The sequence below is a fragment of the Euwallacea similis genome, chromosome 13 (genome assembly GCF_039881205.1).
Source record: "Euwallacea similis isolate ESF13 chromosome 13, ESF131.1, whole genome shotgun sequence".
NCBI classification, from domain to species: Eukaryota; Metazoa; Arthropoda; class Insecta; order Coleoptera; family Curculionidae; genus Euwallacea; species Euwallacea similis.
The window spans coordinates 1,099,730-1,118,979 of record NC_089621.1 but is presented as its reverse complement, the minus strand read 5'-3'; the positions used below and the strand labels follow the sequence as shown (position 1 = coordinate 1,118,979).

The 19,250-nt window shown below is 38.6% G+C and overlaps 1 protein-coding gene across 2 annotated transcripts in view; it reads left to right on the top strand.

Annotated features, from left to right (window-relative positions):
* The first annotated feature begins 7,993 nt into the window (after nt 1-7,993).
* Nucleotides 7,994-19,250, top strand: part of LOC136413193 (zwei Ig domain protein zig-8-like) — a 127,982-nt gene continuing 116,725 nt past the window's right edge. For both annotated transcript variants that reach the window (XM_066396586.1, XM_066396585.1), the window contains exon 1: nt 7,994-8,405. The gene's annotated coding sequence lies outside the window, so the exon portion shown is untranslated. The remainder of the gene's footprint in view (nt 8,406-19,250) is intronic.

The window sequence follows — 19,250 nt, the reverse complement described above, 5'->3', positions numbered from 1 at the left end:
AAGCTGCATTTAAACTGCTGACTCCATCCTAAGTTTAAATAACTGTTCGTCAATTTATGTTCCTTTGGCATTCCTGAATAATCTCCGACCAATGAGGAAGACGCTCCGTGGCTTTGGGCCTAATTAGCACCTGAAATATGAATGGACCAGTAAATTTTAATAGCTCCATGCGCGCCGATGGAATATCTCCATTGTTTGCTTTAGCTCGGCTTCTAGAGTGTGCAGTGCAACCCATTTTCTCCCACGAAGGAAAAACCGCCACAATGGCGTATAAATACGAGAGTTTAACACCCTGTATAAAAATACCGAGACCTTAAAAACACGTTTGTTGTCCGTTCTGCGGCGTACAACAGTGTCGCCGAAGAATAACATTTACAATTATAATATGGCCGTTGTGGTCTTTTCCTTGTTTGAACTTTTTTCGGGATCGGCTTTAAATGGACATGATTGACTTAACCCACAAGCGAGACAATTGAATTCCCCTCGATCGAGGCCGTTTCAGGTGTTTCTCAGAAACTAAAGGATATGCTTACGTAGACTGTCATGTGAAATAGGCACAGAGTATGCATGTGAAACCCCTATTGAGCAATCATAAACGATGCAAAGCTGTGTTGAAATCTTCACAATAAATCCATGACATTGATTCTCCATTAACTGCATGAGCAACAAAGGTCTAACGACGATAACTCATGATGAACAGCCGATAGACAGTTGTACAAAGGAAAGAAACAAAAAGGCTATGCCTACCTAAACGGATATCTATTTATAATAATTCAAACAAATTATTTCTATATTCTAATATCCTTACGTGGACTTCCATGAAATTCATTTATTGCTATATTTGTTATGTCGGTCATCCGGTTGTGTACGTACGATATCCACTTGTAATGTCGTTTTTGCCAATATTTGACAATAATTATTACTTTAACAGATATTTGTTCCTGCTGGAATCGTTTATAAACTACTCATTTCAAGTTGCCTTATTAATGTGCTTTGCAAGAAAGTTCTAACTGACTCAAAGCTTTGAAGCATGCGGAAAGCCCTCTGCAAGCTCAACTTGGTTCCAATATCAATGATTTACAGTCTTCAATTTGTGTTTAAGTTTGTTTCTTATTACCTGCGTGAAGCATCAGTAAAAAGTTAATCTGTGTGGTCCAATGAAGGAGGGTATTATTTACAGGACGTAAAAAACTAAAGATGGAAATCCAAAAATCATATATTATTTAAGGCAAGTGGCAACGTAGCAACGCTCTTTTGTTGACTTGGGATATACTGACATAAAGATGTTATTGGAGCGTTACTTGGCGGCCTGCGTTGCTGAATCGGATTTTTGCCACAAGTTGACGATTAAGTGAAGTGCGAATATTAATTTACTGTAAACGGGAATATAATTATTTCTTAAGTTATTTTCCAAATAACCCGAACGAGCCTGGTCCTAAATTCTGGAAATTCGAATAACAAAAAATTGACAAATACGTCCTTTATTAGGTATTAAGAATTTCACAGAATGCGTCATTTTAATGTCACATTCCTGCCAACTCTTAATGCTGCGTCATCCGGATATTGATTTAAAGTAACATTCAATGATCTAGAAGAATTGGATGTAGTAGACAGTTTCCGGCATTTCATTAAAGTAAAAGCCCTCGTGCATGAACTAACGTGAACTTACCTGAACATCTTTTCTAGTAATCAGAGCTCCTTATTTTTTCTATTTTTCGGAAAGTCTACGTGCCTCCTATTTCATGGAAGTGGCCATATAGCGACACTTAATTCTTGCTTAAACCGAGATTTGAGTGTGACGTCATTGAAAGTTCTTTTAGTCCGTGAGCCATGTTGCCAAGGTTGGAAAAAAACTACTGCGGTTGTCCGATTTTTTGACGTTCTATCAGCTTGAGTTGTAAATTCTAAGATGATTTTCGGCACACCTTGTATGGCGACTGCATATAATCTTAACTGTTTAATGGGTGTAGCCAAAAGCTTGTTAGCACGTAACGTCAAAGCCTCCAAGTAATGTATAATAAGCAGTGCCAAATGCACTTTATGACCGGTAGATGGTACAAGGGTCCTTCTGCATAATAATTAATTAAAAGCCACTAGGCCATCAGACATACATATCAGTCAATTATTGGCAATAGCAGAGTCGGAGAACGGCACTTCGTAATGCCCATTTTCCTTCTACTTCTCCGATAAAGAACTGAATGAGGTTGGCTAATAGGTAAGACGTGCTTTTTTCATTCTTACATCATCCCAGTTTGGCCAGGAATTTAAGGCGTTCTCTACTTATACGCCATAATAGAGATTTTTTCTGGACGATCCACTATATCACGTATCAAATTTATAGGGAACGCATTTCGCATAGACTGTAGCAAACAAACTGTAAAGTGTTAATTACTCCGCATTTTTCAGCGTCGGCGATGTGTGGTCTTTTTCTACAAGAAAAAGCTCAGAACATCGTTGACGGGACTTATTCCAGCCCGATATGGCACTATACTTATTTAATCGCCGTTTAAATCGTTTGCTTCTAGGAAAACAACAGCCATCTTTTTTTTTATTTCAGGTCGAACTGAAAAGGGGAAGTGTTAGCTATACCGGACTTGTATACGGAGCAGGAACGTTATCTGTAAACATACAGAAGGACCGGGCCGAATCAGGTGTTCTCTAGATGGCCAAACTGCATGAGGTACTATCTATATTATCTGTTTTGGTGGTTGGTTCGGATTAAGGAACCAGAAGTATTTTGTATTTCCGGTGGGACGCAACCATAAGCGTGTGTAACTCTTTTCGTAGGGCCAAAGTGAAATGTAAAATGGCCGCCAAGATAGTTGTAAACTGGACAACTACGTGTGGACCAGCCTGAGTTCGCAGTCTCAGAGACACTGTTTCGTGTAAAAATAACCTTCCTAACTATAGCGAAGGTTTGCTGAAAAAAAACTAATGATTTACGCGCTAAACAATATCGATAAAAACGAGGAATAACGAAACAGAGGAGGGCGCCATTTTACAAGACCAGTCATTGTACCTAAGTCCCCTAGAGGGGGTGTCTGTTCCCTTATCGAGGAACATAACAAAAAACGGCCTATGAAAGATGGCGCGGTTGCCACGTTGATTTGAATTTCATCAGACACAGGTCTTAACGTCGTTCGCAGTAATTAACAATTAAATATGTAAACAAATTATACTTTCTTTTCGATGATTTTTAAAACGGATGTTCATCAACAACAATAAAGAAGCCAGTCCCCAATTAACACGAATTTACAACCATTTTAATGATTTCTAAGCCACTCTCGAATGGTATGGCACAAATCTCTAGAAAATATATAGACCATTGAGTTTGACCGCATCTTCGGCGGCTAATTACTGGCAACTATTCAATTTTTTTAACCATCTGGGTCACGACATAAGGAAGGAAAACATAGAGGATGTAAGTAACACCACTGGTTCTTACTGTAAACCATGGGGGGTTTTTATTCGCAAATTGTTTCGACACGACTGATTGCCGACGTGCATAAGAAAGTGCAATTTTACTTATTTATATTTCACTTCCATGGTCCAAATTTCAAGGATACAGGTGCTGGGCATTCCGGAAGCCAACTTCGTGGGATATCGTTATTCCGATAATTTAGGTTATGTAGTGAAGACAACGTTGAAAGTGGTTATTGAGGTCACAAAAGTCCTCTTTAAAACATTTCTGGGGGCCGAAAGAAGCGCTCAAAATCATATTCACCGGGATTTGAAAACAACTCCCCCTATATATTCTCCTCTGAAAGAAACTCTCAAAATCCCATAAAATTAATAAAGTTTATCTATCGATTTTGCGGTATTCAGAGAGCCGAGTCTAGAGGGAGCTGAGCCCTGCATAGAGCAATTTCTTCCTCAGACAGATTTTCGGGGTTTTAACTCTATGATTCATAAAGTGACAATATTAATGAACTACCTACTTCTCTTGCGAGTTTCGGTTTGAAGTGTCCGAAATATCCCTGAATTTGAGGGGAAACTTAATAGAACTTGGTTTCTATCGTAGGTAGCATAAAGCCGAAATTTAAAGGTCGACTGCACGTTATGAATCAGTCTCGGTCAGCGCTCATGGAATAACCGAAACCAGGGCCGTAATTAACGGCCCTGTTAACCTTGGCGCTGCGGTTTTACTAAATAGTTAAGCACATATTAAGTTTACCCATGTTAAAGCTCCCCAGAGTGGCTGTTACATGTCATGCCAGAGTCGGTTATTAAATTTAAAATCAATTGCTAATTGCTCTATAAAATGCGATGGTGCACTAATAGTTTCATGCCTGATTAGTTCCTGATTAGCTCCACAAATGATCATTTTATGCAAAGTTCCAACCAGAATTCATTGGGTTTAGTGGCAAGTTTTGATTGTTATCATATGGAGGAATGGGGAAAAAATGGTGATTTCAAGGATGTTACAAATTCATAAGGCTATTCCATTTTTTTGCAAACTTAATTCAAAATTTCTTTCCCTCTACATCGCATTCAAATATATTCAAATTTGGACAAAAACTTTCAGAACGTTAACGAACTTTGGGGTGATTTGGGATTGGAAAGCACCTCGAAGCTGACAGCTACACTTCCCCATTTATTATTGGATAATATCACCTAATATTGAATCAGGCGGGTAAATTCTCGCAATCTGGGGCCCGCAACAATTTATCTCCACACCCGATAAAGCCTTATCATTTTTATTCATTTTCAGTGGCACTTTACACCTATGGCCCCCTTTACTTTCAAACCTTTGTAGCTATCCCTTGTTCTCGTTATCGGGAAGGGCTTATTGATACCGGAGGAGTTACGCGCGCCATTTCTTTTACCTCAAATTTTACACTCTGGGACGAGATTTAATCGTACATTGGGCTTATTTGAAGTAAACCGCTAATTAACGAATTTCCTAGATTAGCTTCCGTTGAAAAACAAGCGGTGTTTGTGAACATCTTTCCTGATTTTACCTTATGTAAGGTGACGTGTTTGTCACACTAATTTAACAGCTTAATTAGTTTGCAGTGCCTTAAGCGCGGGGATAATAAGGGGGTAAGTAAGGGGGATCTTTGAAGCTGCGAAACACGCGAAACAGCCGTGTAATACCTCTGGAATACGTATAGCAAAAATTACCAGGGGCCACTAAACCTGAGGAAAAAAACGCATAAATCATCTGACTTTTGATGTATTACGACAGAAGCCGCTTACTGTGAAAGATTAACTTGAGAAATTCCTATATAATTCATCATGCGGATTTATACCTAACTACTTCTAGAAAGACGGGAAAATGGGACAAACTTTTCAGCAAGATTAGAATATCCAGTAATCGCACGTTGGTAAACATTTGCGGCTTTAATTAACAGCTTTCAGATGTTATGACAAGCAATATAATTATAATACAGCAACAGCAAGGCAGTGCCAAAGCAAGACGTAACTTGCACCTTAATCGATTCTAAATTGATTAAACATTTGTCCTGCCAACGTACCGTGAAACTGGTAAATTAATTGGGTGATCATAAATGGACCTCGTTTAAGATCAACTGGAGACGGCAAGGTGAATTGGGGATGGAGGTGGTAAATGGCAACATAGCGTTGCGCTTTTTTTTTTAAGACAAATGAAGATTATTTGATTGTGGCAGTAGAGGAAATGGTCGGAGTTGCCAGTTGTTGATTTTTCGTCCTCCAGATCGGTCCAAATTTGCAAAAGGTGAGTGAGATAAAATTATCATTTGTTCTTCCGCAGAGACAAGAGAGAAATGGCAAATTTCTAATGTGAATTATTATAGAAATATTTATTTAAACGCGCGAACACTGTTTTCCAGTTTAAACCTGCATTAGCAGAAATATGTGCAAATATCCCCGGGAACGGCTCATACGGCTGTAATTGACTGTGCGTCAAAGACCCAAGCAATTCCTCCTTACACTTGCACCGGACGTTTCGAAAATGCGTTGTGGCTCAAAATGATATGCCATTTATGATTGAAGATTTCGTTGCTTTGACCCCCTAATTGCTGCACACTCTGTATAATATTCTACTTCTTTTGCAGTCAAGACAAAAACACCCATTACCGATTAGTAACCGACTGATTCGACGACCTAATCACCAAAAAGCGACTACATTTAACCCTGATTAGGGCGGCTCGTCATAGCCCGTGAGTCAGAATAGAGTTCGGCTCTATGCTATTGGGCGCTGAAGCGGTGTCCATTAGGAAATTATTTGCGATTCAGTGAACGGATTTCACGGCCGTTTATTTTTGCACAGCCAGAAAATGCCCTCGTTTTATTGAACTTGTTAAAGTATATAGAAAGAGAAGCGAAAGTCATGCCACTTTGGTTCTTAGAGGAGAAATATCTAGGGGGAGCTCCTCCTCAAGCTTTCGTCAAATTCAGTGCCTTCGTTCGGCTTTGTCTGGTTTAATATTACTACAATTATAGACTTTTCCTCTAAATCTCCTTCCCAATCTCCTCATGATTAGGGCTGTGAAATGTTTGAGCAAAGTTTGAGGCGAAGATAGACTTTTGAGGTCGAGGCAATACGGGGGGCCTCCCGAAAGTAGCACGATATCTGAAAAAAATCAGTATTTTCTGTAGGTAAAATACTGTAAGGTTTTGCTGCTGATAGACAGATAATTTAAACTATTCGAGCAAATGGTCCTTCGCCGATGGAAGCGGCAGTGTTATAAATGGAAAGGTATATCGGGGAACAAATCCTAAATAAGTAGAGTTTATCGAATACAATTGTCTTGAAAGTTTATCCCGGGATCCCGTTGAAAGGGCCGAAGTCCCTGAATTGATCCCGAGTCGATTGGCCGTACGTTTCGAAGCCAATTTCCGTTATATTCTACCTTCTTTTTCGATTCCCTTATTTTTCTATCTCTCCTGATTATGAGCGCAGAATTGGGTTGTGACCCATCCAACTGGACATGGCAAAAAATTCATTACAAAGTCTGATTCGATGGTTTTGTTATTTCTTTTATTACTATTAAATGGACAGCAGAGCTTTAATTCAATAGAGTGAAACGCATTTTTCTTGCTCTATTGCTTTCAGAGATTTGGGTCAATTCCTCTATATGTTCTTAGCGAATTGCCTAGTTGCATTAAGGGTCAGGAAGGTGCGTTTTTCGTCTCTTTGTTGATAATGTAGATTTATGTGCGAAGCAATGAAGAACTAAAAAGTTATTTAAAAGAAAAGCTTACGTAGGCGTTGAATGGATAATTTAATTTATTACTAACCATAATGTCAGAGCAGCATAAAATAATACGTAAATGGCAACGTCGCGTCTGTCATTTGTTTGCCACTAAGATGGCCGCTTCTTGGGACATCTGTACGAGTCTCACAAGAAATCTGCTATGACATTATGTCACAAGGTAATACATGGGGCGGGTTGCCGCTGTGGCCTATTTGTGGAGATTAATGTTGGATGTAAATGGGAGAGGATTTGAGATTTTCAACAATAACTGAGATTTGCAATAATCCTTTAGGATTCCCCAGGCATTTCTCAAACTGAAGCTCAAAAACTGTATGAGAGAAAAAACCAATTTTTTGTGAGATTCTAGAGAGCAGGAATAGTCGAAAAATGAAACCTAAAATTGTAAAGATCTGAGAGAATTGTGAACGACGGGAATACCTTGAGAACCTAAAACATCTCAACAAAACTCAAAATTTTTGGATTTCTCTGGATCATAGAGAAAGACAGAAAAAGAGAGGGGGAGAGAGACTGAGAGAGTGAGAGGGAAAGAGAGAGTGAGAGAGTGAGAGAAAGAGATAGAGAGAGAGAGGGGGGGGGAGTAACTAATTTATGTAACTTTTCTAAATCCACAGGCCCGATGTCTCAGGAATCGGCGGAACTATTTGCTGACAAAATTCCTTAAAATGAACGGGCCTTAAAGTGCAGTCAATCCGACTTTATTCAAAACAAATCCTTTACAACTACACATCTGAGAAGAAACTTAGATCTCCCTGACTTACTCTCATCCTGCATACACTTACCTACCTTTTTATACTCTACATGCAGCCGGTCCCGATAAGGGGGAGTGAGTGTTCCTCCACTATCCAGAACGGCGCCCCACCGCAACCCGCTTCGCCACCCCTACCGTCTGGAAATCCGGTGGTGGGGGCGATTTTCCCAGATCCAGCCACCCTCGGTGTAGTATAACTTCGACTTTGGTCTTCGTTGCGTCGCCCCTTTCAGCCCTATCCGGTAGTTTTTTCGCGAATTATTTGCGTATTTCGGCACGTTTGTAATGCGACCTTACAAACTGGGGGTGTAGTAATTACACGGTTAGGGGTAGTGCGAAGTGTCGTTAAGGGTTTACGTGTTTGGACTTATTGTTAGTTCAGTGGAAGGATTTTTTCAGGTGATGGATATAATCGTTAAGTGGGAATGTAGGTGCGACAGTTCCTAAGGAAATTGGTGAGTTTGATTTGTTTTTATAGAGGCAGATTCCCTAGGAAAAAAATGATATAAAACATTAAAAAATTGGACTTAATCCCCAGGGCTTTATATCCCATATTAATCCCCCTGCGATTTAATCCGGCTTGAATTTCAATGGCTTTCCGCTTAATCAGTTAACAATAAAAATGGCATTTCCACGCGTACTGCCTAATAGAATGAATATGTATTCGCCGGGTTAATCTATTGAATAGCGGGAAAAAATGAAAAAGGCTTGGAAATTCAATTTCAGCTCAATGAATGCACTCATAAGATAGGGAGAATTGACGCAAATCGCTGTATTGCGAGGGAAATGAAATATTATGATTTTTTCAAGTATTTGCAGTGTGGGGTTAAATGAGGGAGTCAAGAGAAAGTTAATCTTTTGCATACAACCCCCCCTCCCCCTCCCTAGCAAACAACTTCAACCGGTCTCAGGATTTAAACAGTTCATAATTAAAATTTTAAGCGTTTCCCAAACTTTGCGTAATACTGCTAATATCTTAGTTAAAGAGGCGGGGCGCTTAAATGGGTATAAATTCGAACTATTGGAGGATGCAATATGTCCCTCAGATCATTTCCTGTTTTTGAAAATCTTTTTTTCTGCTCGTGCTAGTTTCCAAACTTTATCTCGATTACAGATATTTTCGCTAAAAATAAAATTCCTTCACCATTCGATCAAGAAGCCCTACACCTTACTCTGTGCAACACGTAAGAAAGCCAAATAAAATAGCATATAAATCCTCAGTTACCTAACAATTCCAGTGGTTAATGTTTCAAGAAATGTCTGGCCACTTCATGCAAGTTTCAATAATAGAATTGGTATTCTCATGGCGGAAAATTCCGCAGATATGCTGCAGAAGAAGAAAGCATAACGCACCCTTGGGAGACTTTTTCTGCTCGAAATCGCTTTTGAGAAAAACGCGTAAGACGCTTTTTATGGCTTTTGTTACAACTTTAATGTTTTCTTAATGGACCTGTTAAAAGGAAGAGATAAAGAAACAATAAGGCGCCTCGCATGAGAGAAGTTTTAAATATTACGGATGGCCGACGCACCTGAAATTTGGACAGTTGTAATAGCGCCGTGCAGCTTATAGTTAAAAAGACAAGGCAGTGAAGCATTCTCAACAAAACAGGATCAATCAATTTACAAAACGGCAGAACCAGTCCCCAGGGCTGGAAATCAAATTTGCTCTCTTTGCACCCGCAAAAATAACGTTGAAGGCATATTCATGATCGTCTTGCTTTTTTTATCCGTTATCTCTGAATCAAATTAGGGCAGATCAATCATAGGTTTAGAGGAATTCTCCAGTGGTTTCTCCCTGTGACTGACAAGCCCTGGCTTACTACCCTATTGGTGAATTAACACATTCTCCACTTAGTTATCTTTTCAGTTTTTTCCGACTCATTATTCAGGCATACGCTTAAATCACCCTCTCAAAAGCTTTTAGTAGGTGCTCTTAAGATATTTGTCACGCAATATTTCACTCTCCATATCTTTTTAACATCTCGACAAATACGGCTCGCTCAACGTCGAAACAGTCTTATTTACCACTGAGTAATTCATGGCCTAAAATTTGCCTAGAAGAAGGACTAATTAGGAATTCAGGACTGCACGGATTTAAGTGGTCCCTAAAATCCACAAAATAATAATAATTTCTCGCTTTCAGGGAGTATTTGTACCGCCGGAATTTTAAATATTTCATTTCGTGCAGGCAATGGGGAAACTTTTGGAATTATGTGTTTTAATTAAAATTACCAAAATAACTGTCTAAATGGCTCTTTTGTAACTCGCCAAACATATTTGCTGACGGATGAAAAGGCTTTTAGCAGATGTATCTTTAATTTTCTTACAGTCCGATGATTTGGGTTATTGAAACTGCAACGTATTCAACCACCGCATTCCTAGCTAAGCCAGTAATTCCCGTTAAAAACCTTCAAGCCGACTTTATTGCTCAGTTTGGTTAAATTTTACCCTTAAGTTTAGTACCAATTGTGCGCCCTTAGTTGCTCGTATAACTGTGCAAACACATGCCCCATGTGCAGTCTATTAACAAAAGAAAAGGGAAATTTTAGTGGAAAACCCGGTCTTAATAGTTTGCATTTGCTCGTAAAGGAACTTAACTAAACGAAGTCAAATGTCCCAATAAAATGGTGGCGGTGCTTAAGAGAGAACAGTGAGGTGTTTTGCTGGTTGCGTGATATTAACTTGCGGGTCGATTTACCCCGTAGATAGAGATTTGGTTTTTTTAAGCGTTAGGTCAATCGCAAGTGAATGCTCCTAAGTTGGTATATCTACGTAAGATTTAACTCCTCAAGTATTTATGTGCTTCCTTGCAAAACCAGCACTTACCGGCAAGTAAGCCTAAAAGGCACCCGGTTTGAGATAGCTAAAATATTTAACAACCTCCCTCAAATTCGGCTTACTTTTACGACGGCGGATTTCGCGGTCTGGAACTTGAAAATACGACCAAACTCCCTTATCGATTCATTTTGAACGGAAAATATGCTGAAATTGGTACATATGTATAAGCCGCTTTCTTTCGACTTCGGGCCAGAACACGTTGTGAATTAAAAATCACGCGAGTTTTGAGTCTTAACGCGCTTGGACCCAACATTACTTGAGAAAGCAAGCGGCTGCAACAAGACGTACGGAATTTGATTCATTGACTCCCATTCGCTAAAAATTGCATCGAAGTTTATTCGATATTCTGAGAGTTTAATGCCGAACGCGGTCATAAAAGTTATCGAAAATATCATCCATCTTTATTTTTCAATGTGAGGGTGGATGTTTTCAAATTATATCGAAGGCGGCCGCGCAAAAAAATTGAATGTCGAAGCGCCGGCGCCATTTTGCTTTAGTTGTCGTTATCGCTCTAGAAAAATTTTCATGGAAACCTCTTTCGATAAGGGTGAAATCCTGAAATTCTCTTCGCGATCCTTAGCGATTGAGGCGAGGAATTTCAAAGTCTCTCACACATTTAAAATATTCAACCTCCATACACTTTAGTTACGCTTTATTTAAGTTTTGTTTCAAAAAAATCAAGGCCGAGAAATGTCGCGGTACCGGTCCTGGCGACCGGTATCGATAACGACACAAATTCCAAACATTATTAACATTCTTCTGACGCACTTGATGCAGTTTATTACTCATTAAAAATAACAGAAATGTGATAGCGAGGAAGCTCTGACGCCTCCGCCATTTTATTACTTCCAATGTGAAGTAATAAAATTTCCATTTTTTAATTTTTACCTCCTGCATATTCATTTCTGTCCTCTCTTGTCCTCCCTGCGAAATGTGATTTTACAGTCATGTTGTCGAAAAGCGGGCAAGTTCTTCGTCCGCTTATCCGACTCGTTGTCTTCGATTCACATTCCAAAATTAACTCTCATTTTTTGTTTAATTTCTCCAAATTATTTGCTTTATTTTGTGACCGTTTACGCTCAGTTTCATTCTCTATCTATCCGTGTTTATATCTATAATTTATATTGGAGCACCGGAAAGGGAACATCGTTTATCGAAAGTATGTTGTGAAGCGAAGTAGTCGTCTGTTTACATATTTATAACAATATTTTTGTTTACGTTGCGTTAATAGTAGGATTCATGAGCCTAGTCTGCGAAGCGAAACGTATAATATGCCGACGAATGATTTTTCAAAACGTAAAAAACATCTCAGATCTTTACTAACACTGGTAAAAGAACCCTATAATGGTTATTGATGTCACGGTGGCTTAGTTATATGACAATCTGAGTGTTTAATGGTACCAGAAAAGCACAACTGCAGCAGTTTAATTAAAAAAACACTCATTCACCATCATCTCAAGAAAATTGATATTTTTCTTGACACAGTGGTGAAAACCTATTTCAACGGTTTTCACAATCTCGGTGAAAACAAAGAAAAATACATCTTCCTTTGAAGTGCATTTGCAAAGATAAATTCATCCCCTTTAAAAGGGTTTCATCTCCAATCTGCGAAGTAATAAAATCCCTCAGAATTGCAATATATCTTTTACAGTTTTAATAAAAGTAAATTGCAGATGTACTTAAGCTGCAAGAAACCACTTTTTTGCACTTGAAGAAAATCTAAAAGCCCTTAAAGAAAACTGCTGCCTCGTACAATGATTGATGCGCGCCGCATAACCGAATATTTAATATTAAAGCATCTCCTCCGAGGCGAGAAAGAACATTCCACGTGTTTTTCTTATCTTTCGGGGGTATCTGAGTTTAAAGAAAATATATTAAACCTTAAGAGAATTTATTCGTACGTGCTTCACCCCACTCGGCTGACTGTAATTTGCGGAATATGTTTGCGTTTTTGTACTTGCGACTGAATTTAACATCAACCTCCGCCCTCTCGAGGGAAATATACAGATTCCTAAATTACATATTTGAAGCAATCACGATATGTTTGTCTCTTTATTTCTTCCAATCCTCCGCGGTTGTAAAGTTAAAGTTTTACGCGAACTTTAGATTAGTTTCGCTACGAATTCTCAGTTGCGAATAAAGTAAATCTTATTCTAAATAATCTGGGGGATAATTGCGACCGCTTGCCTGAATGACAAACGACGTGACCATTTCGTCACGCCTAGCAGGGCCATTAACACTCAAAATCAGATTGAAGCGCTGACACGAACAAACGTACACGACAGATTTTAATTAAATGCCGAATTTCAAATGTATGTTTCAGATAAAATCGTCCTGTTATAGATACGGTGTACATTTCTCCCTACTTCCAGAGCGATTGAGGACGTGAGTACTCCAACGATGGAAGTATGAAAGTTGATTACCAGCAGTGTTTGGGTTGAAAAGCAGAGCTGAGCTCTAAAAAGATTGAGCTTACATGGAAAGACACTTCATAAAGACATTTGCATAATCTAATGAAAACTCTTTTGGGTTCAGCTACGCGTCAAAGACGGTTTGGTTCGCGATAATTTAGTCATTTTAAATGTAGGTTACATGACGATGAAACCCAATTTAGCCACTTATTGGGCCCTCATCTGATCGATCACAAGGAGTGTTATTCATGCGTGGAACTAATGTTAATATCCTAGCGGAAACATCGCTCTAACGTTTGAGGACAATGGCTCGATTAATTTAGCGTCGATTTGCTGAAACTAAGCAATGCTAATCAGGATTGCTTTGTTCCTAATTATAACTTTCATGAGTGTGCAGAAATCGAGTTAAAAATGATAGTTCAATGGCTTTATTTTAACGATCTTTCAGCTGGAGAGTCGGACAACTACGTGGAGGTGGGACCTCCTGGGGCAACTTTTCTCGCTTGTCGTTGTTTATTTCCGGGATTTGACAGGCGCGAAATTGAGCCACAGCCTCAGAGGGCACGGAAACACCGGATGCCTCGTTAGCTCAGTCTAGATAAGTAAAACTTATAACACTGCTTTCGGGGGTGTCTGGATCACGCTGAAAGCCGTCAAGGTAAGCTAATATTTCCCAGAGTTGAGTGCGAGATTTATGTCACGTGTATACCTCTAGTCAGCTGCGACGTGTGCCCTAATATTTTAAATCTCGTGGCAAAGTTGATCTGACGAGGATAATAAATCTAGATTGATGACGGGGTGTCGGTCGGGGAAAAATCGCAAAAGAATACAAAGAAGTTCGGAACTCCCTTTAAGAATAGAACGGCCATTTGTAACTTTCCAGCCTGGAAAGTGTGTATTCGGAAAGGCTGACAGTAACAGTTCCTTCGCGATACAGAATTCCTCTGGGCTTTTTTGCGTGAGGCGTTCAAAGAAAGGTTTCAATTCCCAGAGTCAGATTCTGGAGAGGATAAATTTTTTTTACGTTGAGCGATAAATACGCGTTCCATGTTCAGGGGCTGTATAAAAATTTAATGTCATTTTGATTTGAATGGGAGTGCAAAATGTCGAAGCTTTCGTTTCGTTGAAAAGGTGAAGAAAAGAAACTGATTTTGCTGACATGTTGGTGAAGGTGCTTCGCACGTACCGTGAATCGATTCTATTCTAATTCGATTTCAATAAAACTTGAGCATCTAATATTTTGATACGTGTTCACGCTTATTGTTCCGACTTCGACACATAATTTCTAACCCAATTAATCACCGTTATTATTTCATTTTAATTATATTATTGATCAAAGGCAAAAATTATCCATCTACTGAGGTATATGTAGGCAGCAAAAAATGATTGAACGATTATTAGGTATAATATTATATTTAATTCAGGTTAGTATAATAATCAATCTGTAGATGATCACAATTCTGACGTGTCCTCTCTGATTTCAAAGCAACTTTTATTGTGTTTGAACACTATTACAGTCGCTCTATACGACCCCGAAAATTGGCGAATCGGCGTTGAAGGGGTTTATATGGCACAATTCAAAAGGTTTTCAGTTTACATGGAAACGGAGCAATTGTGGCAATTTAACACATTAGTTGTCTTTCACCATTGCATCAAGAAAGGTATCGGAATTTTCTGACATGCTGGTGAATGAAAAATTCAACATATTACTTCTCTCCTTCCTGTTCTTTTTTTGCTATTTCACAAGCCAAATCCTTATGGAAAGAACTCAAACCATATAGCCTATTTTCGCAGGAACTAAGTTCCACTTTACTTGACATTTTTTTGCCGTGAACATAGTTTCGCTAAGTTTTACCAAGATTTCATCGATAAAAGAAAAAAATTGAGTACCTGAACACGCGAAGGTCGCATTACTGTCGACGGAAAATTATGTTACACATTTATATTTGCTTTATCGATAACATCTTTATGGTTAAGCCACGTTGGTTAAGTGGAGGTTGGAATATAACTAGCCTTGAAGTTTAACATGTGGGGGCTGATTAATTTTTGTTTATTCAGAGGCGAACAGAGAAGCCCTGATTAGATTTCGTGCAAAAAATCAAAACATGCGAGTCTAATAAAGACTCATAAAATGAGAGCTGAATAGTGTAAATTGACCTTTCAGGGCAATCCCGGAAAAAACAGTTCGTTATGCGTTGCATTGTTTAAAGGTTTATAATGAACGAATCTTGTTTTTTTTTTCAATGTTTAACAGGTGGTTTAGGAAATATTTTGCTTTGTAGCTACAGCAAAACAGAAGCCAAACGAAATTTGGGCAATTTCCATTAGAGAAATCTTACAAGAGAGACGCCGCGTTTCGTTCATTGTAAGGTATGCAAATTTCCAACCATTTCGGTTCGTAAAATATACGAAATAAGCTCAATTTCGCCAACTTTGTTTCGGTTATATGCGCCATAGCCCGAAATAGTTTCATCTTACTCTAAAAGTTTGTTACAAATCGATTTTGACAACACTGGATTTTTACTGTTATGCTCGAACTTTGTTTTGAATTCGGAGGGGCGAGTCTACTTTCTTGGGATAAACGCTTTTATCATTGCCGTGCTTCGCTCGCATCAAAATCCAGGTCATATCTACGCCTCTGTGTTGAAGCAATTTCGCTTTCTCTTTGCCTTAAATATTAAGCAATTTCCTTCGAGTTTCGTTTCTTCGGGAAAACGTAATATTCTAGTGCGAGCTTAGAGTGCATCCTATTAACCGAACTGAATTTTGTATTTTCGATAAGAATCAGGCATTCTCTTTATTTCCATACCAATAATAACGATAGATTTACATACTTTTGTGCCGAATTCTCGGTCTAATAGTTCTTGAGACCGAAAAATGAAACGAATTTCTTCTGTCGTGTGGGAATGGGCCACAAACAAGGAAATATGGGCGAAAACGTGCATGATAAATAGCGGAAGTCCTATCAGTCCATTTGCATCATACGTCATGGAGATTATCTTTTCTGGTGTTTTACATAAGGGAAATGTGTCAGATGATACGACAGATAAAAGGGGACTCGCAATTCACACTGCTATTTTTACGTTAAACCCTAAGCCCTTATGGAACGGTGTGAAAATGCCGCTTGAATATTTGTCTTTTGACGTGGGGTGCATTTTTAAAAGAGAAGTTAATTGGAATGGCGTGAATAAGAGGGGGGACTACTTAAATTATTAACTAAGAACTTTTTTAAGGATAAATTCGTAATTTTAATCAAAGAGGATCAGCCCTGTTTGTTGATTTAAAAATGAATACAACACAATGGGACAAAATCCACATACCATACACATTAGTTAAACAAATTCTTGTATTGTCCTGCATAACAAACATTTGCTGCCACTGTATGATTTCGCTGACGTTAATTTCAACATGTCTATTCTCAGGGGGCGCTATGTCATACTCAAACCTCAAAATGTACAAGAGGAGCCCTGAAAATATGTGTTGCGGGGCATTTGTGTCATTCTTAAAGAAATATTATTTGAACGTAACATAAATATACTTATAGGGTCACAATTTTGACAGAAAAAATCGGAGTTGACGCATCAGGTGCACGAGCAGTAGAACTTGTGAGTTTGTCTTCGTACACGTTCTTATTTTTGATAAAGCCAATTGTGCATGTATATGTATGTAGGCTTGCAACTGCAAATCGATCATTTTACTACTCTGTGTGTGACTTTTTACTCAGTGAAGTCAATGTGAAATCAAAAAAATGTGGATTCGAACAGCTTCAAATATAACACGTAGCCAAGAGAAAATGGCTTTAAGAACGCTAATTTGAAACTGTACTTTAAATTATTTGGAATTTGAACTACTTTAATCTAACCAATGAAATCCATTGAAAAAAATTTAATTTATCGAATGCTCCTGGTAATCTACAGATTGAGACATAAAACGTCAGAGGGACCTAATATCGCATACGTTTGACAGTGGGAAGAAATATCTATTTTGCAGTTCAATATCTTAAAAGATTAGAAAGCGTATTGGGATGTAACTCTTCTGAGGTGTTATTAGGACTTAAAAATAATGTTCAAAATTTTGGTATTTCAGAAGAAGATTTCGCTGCTTTTGGGAATTGGTTTGTTCTTAGTTTTCTACAGTCCATTCGTACCAAAGAAGGGGTTTGGGATGAAACATCCTCCTTCGGCGTTCCTAAGACAAAATTTAGCCACTATAACTGCTTTGTGGGCTTTGCCTAAGCCTTTCTCCATTAATGGGCACAATTTACGAGCAACCAATTTTCACCTGGGTTAGTTTTATAGATTTCCGGAATTTAAGTGCCTTAATGAGACTACTCTTAACGAATTGCATGTGACCATTTTATCAATAAAGAGCCCTTAGAAGTATTACAACCCCACGCTCTAAATAATCATTTCCCTGGATAAAAATCCAGAAAAACAACCTCGTTTTTACAAATCAGGCAAGCAGAGCATAAAGCCCTCGTTTTGCTATTCTTTCCGCATTTTGAAAACTAACATTTCACGTTTACTCTTGTGCACGCTTTCCGGATTTGAACGATATATTCAAGAGAATAAAATGAGTAGTGCATAGAGACATAAGCTGGGCTCAATCTGTGCGGTAATCCCCCAGATAAAAACTAAACGGAATTTAGAAGTTTCACAAAGTAATGGGCCGAAAATGTAAACACGAAACTTGTTGAATCTGGTTAGTTGGCGATTATCTTCTTATTAGAACTAGCAGCTGAAGCTGAAGAGAGGAAATTCGCTTCCCCGGGGCGACGCCCCACTGTCGGATTACAATTAGGGTCAGCGAGTTTAAAAGCGGGAAAAGCTGGCCCTGGAAAAAAAGGCCTCCACAAACAAAATGGACAGAGGTCCAGAACGTGAAAAGTTAACTACCAGAGGGCCCTAAAACGAAAGCTGAGGCCGATCTTGCTTTTGAACTGAAACGGTTACACTGCGAATAAAATTTTTTCTATTGTGTGCGGTTTCTAATTAACTTTTAAATTTTTGTCCCGGAAAATTGCAAATGACCTCGCTTACGGACTTTTGTATAGCACTAAGCGGTAGTCTAAAAAAGAGGAGAAACTGGCACTTTTGTTTTCATTTGCGGTTCATCAACAACCAAAAGAATTCAGTGTCAAGTTATTAAAATGGCAACGCTGCGTTTCGCCATTGTTTTTGAAGGTTTGAACGGGAGCTTTCGTTTCTGTCAAAATTAACAGAAGAATGTTGTCACTTTATGTAGGCATTGCTGCCGGACTGGGCAAGAAATCTTGGGCAATCTGGTTTGGACGAGAAAGAATATATAGCTGTAAATTTTACAATTGTCACATTAGCATTACGGCCATCACGCGCAAGAAATATTCATTATTTCACATTTAATTAGCCGTTAATTAACGAAATGAATATTTCCCGTAACGAATTGAAAAATTAATCACACCTAGACCATACCTAACTAAACAGTAATTAATAAAAAGCGAAATAATGGAGAGCTAGTGTTGTTTCAGGGCGAGTTTTAATAAGGCCTTGCTAAAATGTAGGAGTGATAAATGAACACTTTTTGGGTGCTGAATTTATGAATTAAATTTGATGAAAAATTCTGAAAATGCTAATGAAAATTAGAGAAGCGCCATCGCTTTTGTTATTTCGTTGCCAGTAAGCCGGATATTTAATATTCAGCTAGAGGCCGCCGTGGAAAGTGGTTCGCTTCACTCAGGTAATACATAATACAAAAAAATAAAAAGACTGTCCTGGTAAATTGCTTGCATTAACCTCTCGAATATTAAGCGAAAACTGCAGTGGTCTAGCAAACAAAGTTCATGCTGTGGAATCCTTAAAAATTAACTCGTCCAGACATCGAATAAAACTCAATTCATTTCCCCAATGAAATTAAGGTCATGCTGAAAACGGGAAACCAGGGAAAAACCATCTCCAAGGAATTAAGCGGATCAGAGTGGGGATGTGAAAAATTTGTTATCGAAGGACTAATGCGGGAAAACGATCACATGTCTTTGTTCTACAGTATTCCATCAAGGTTGTATCGAAGCTATGA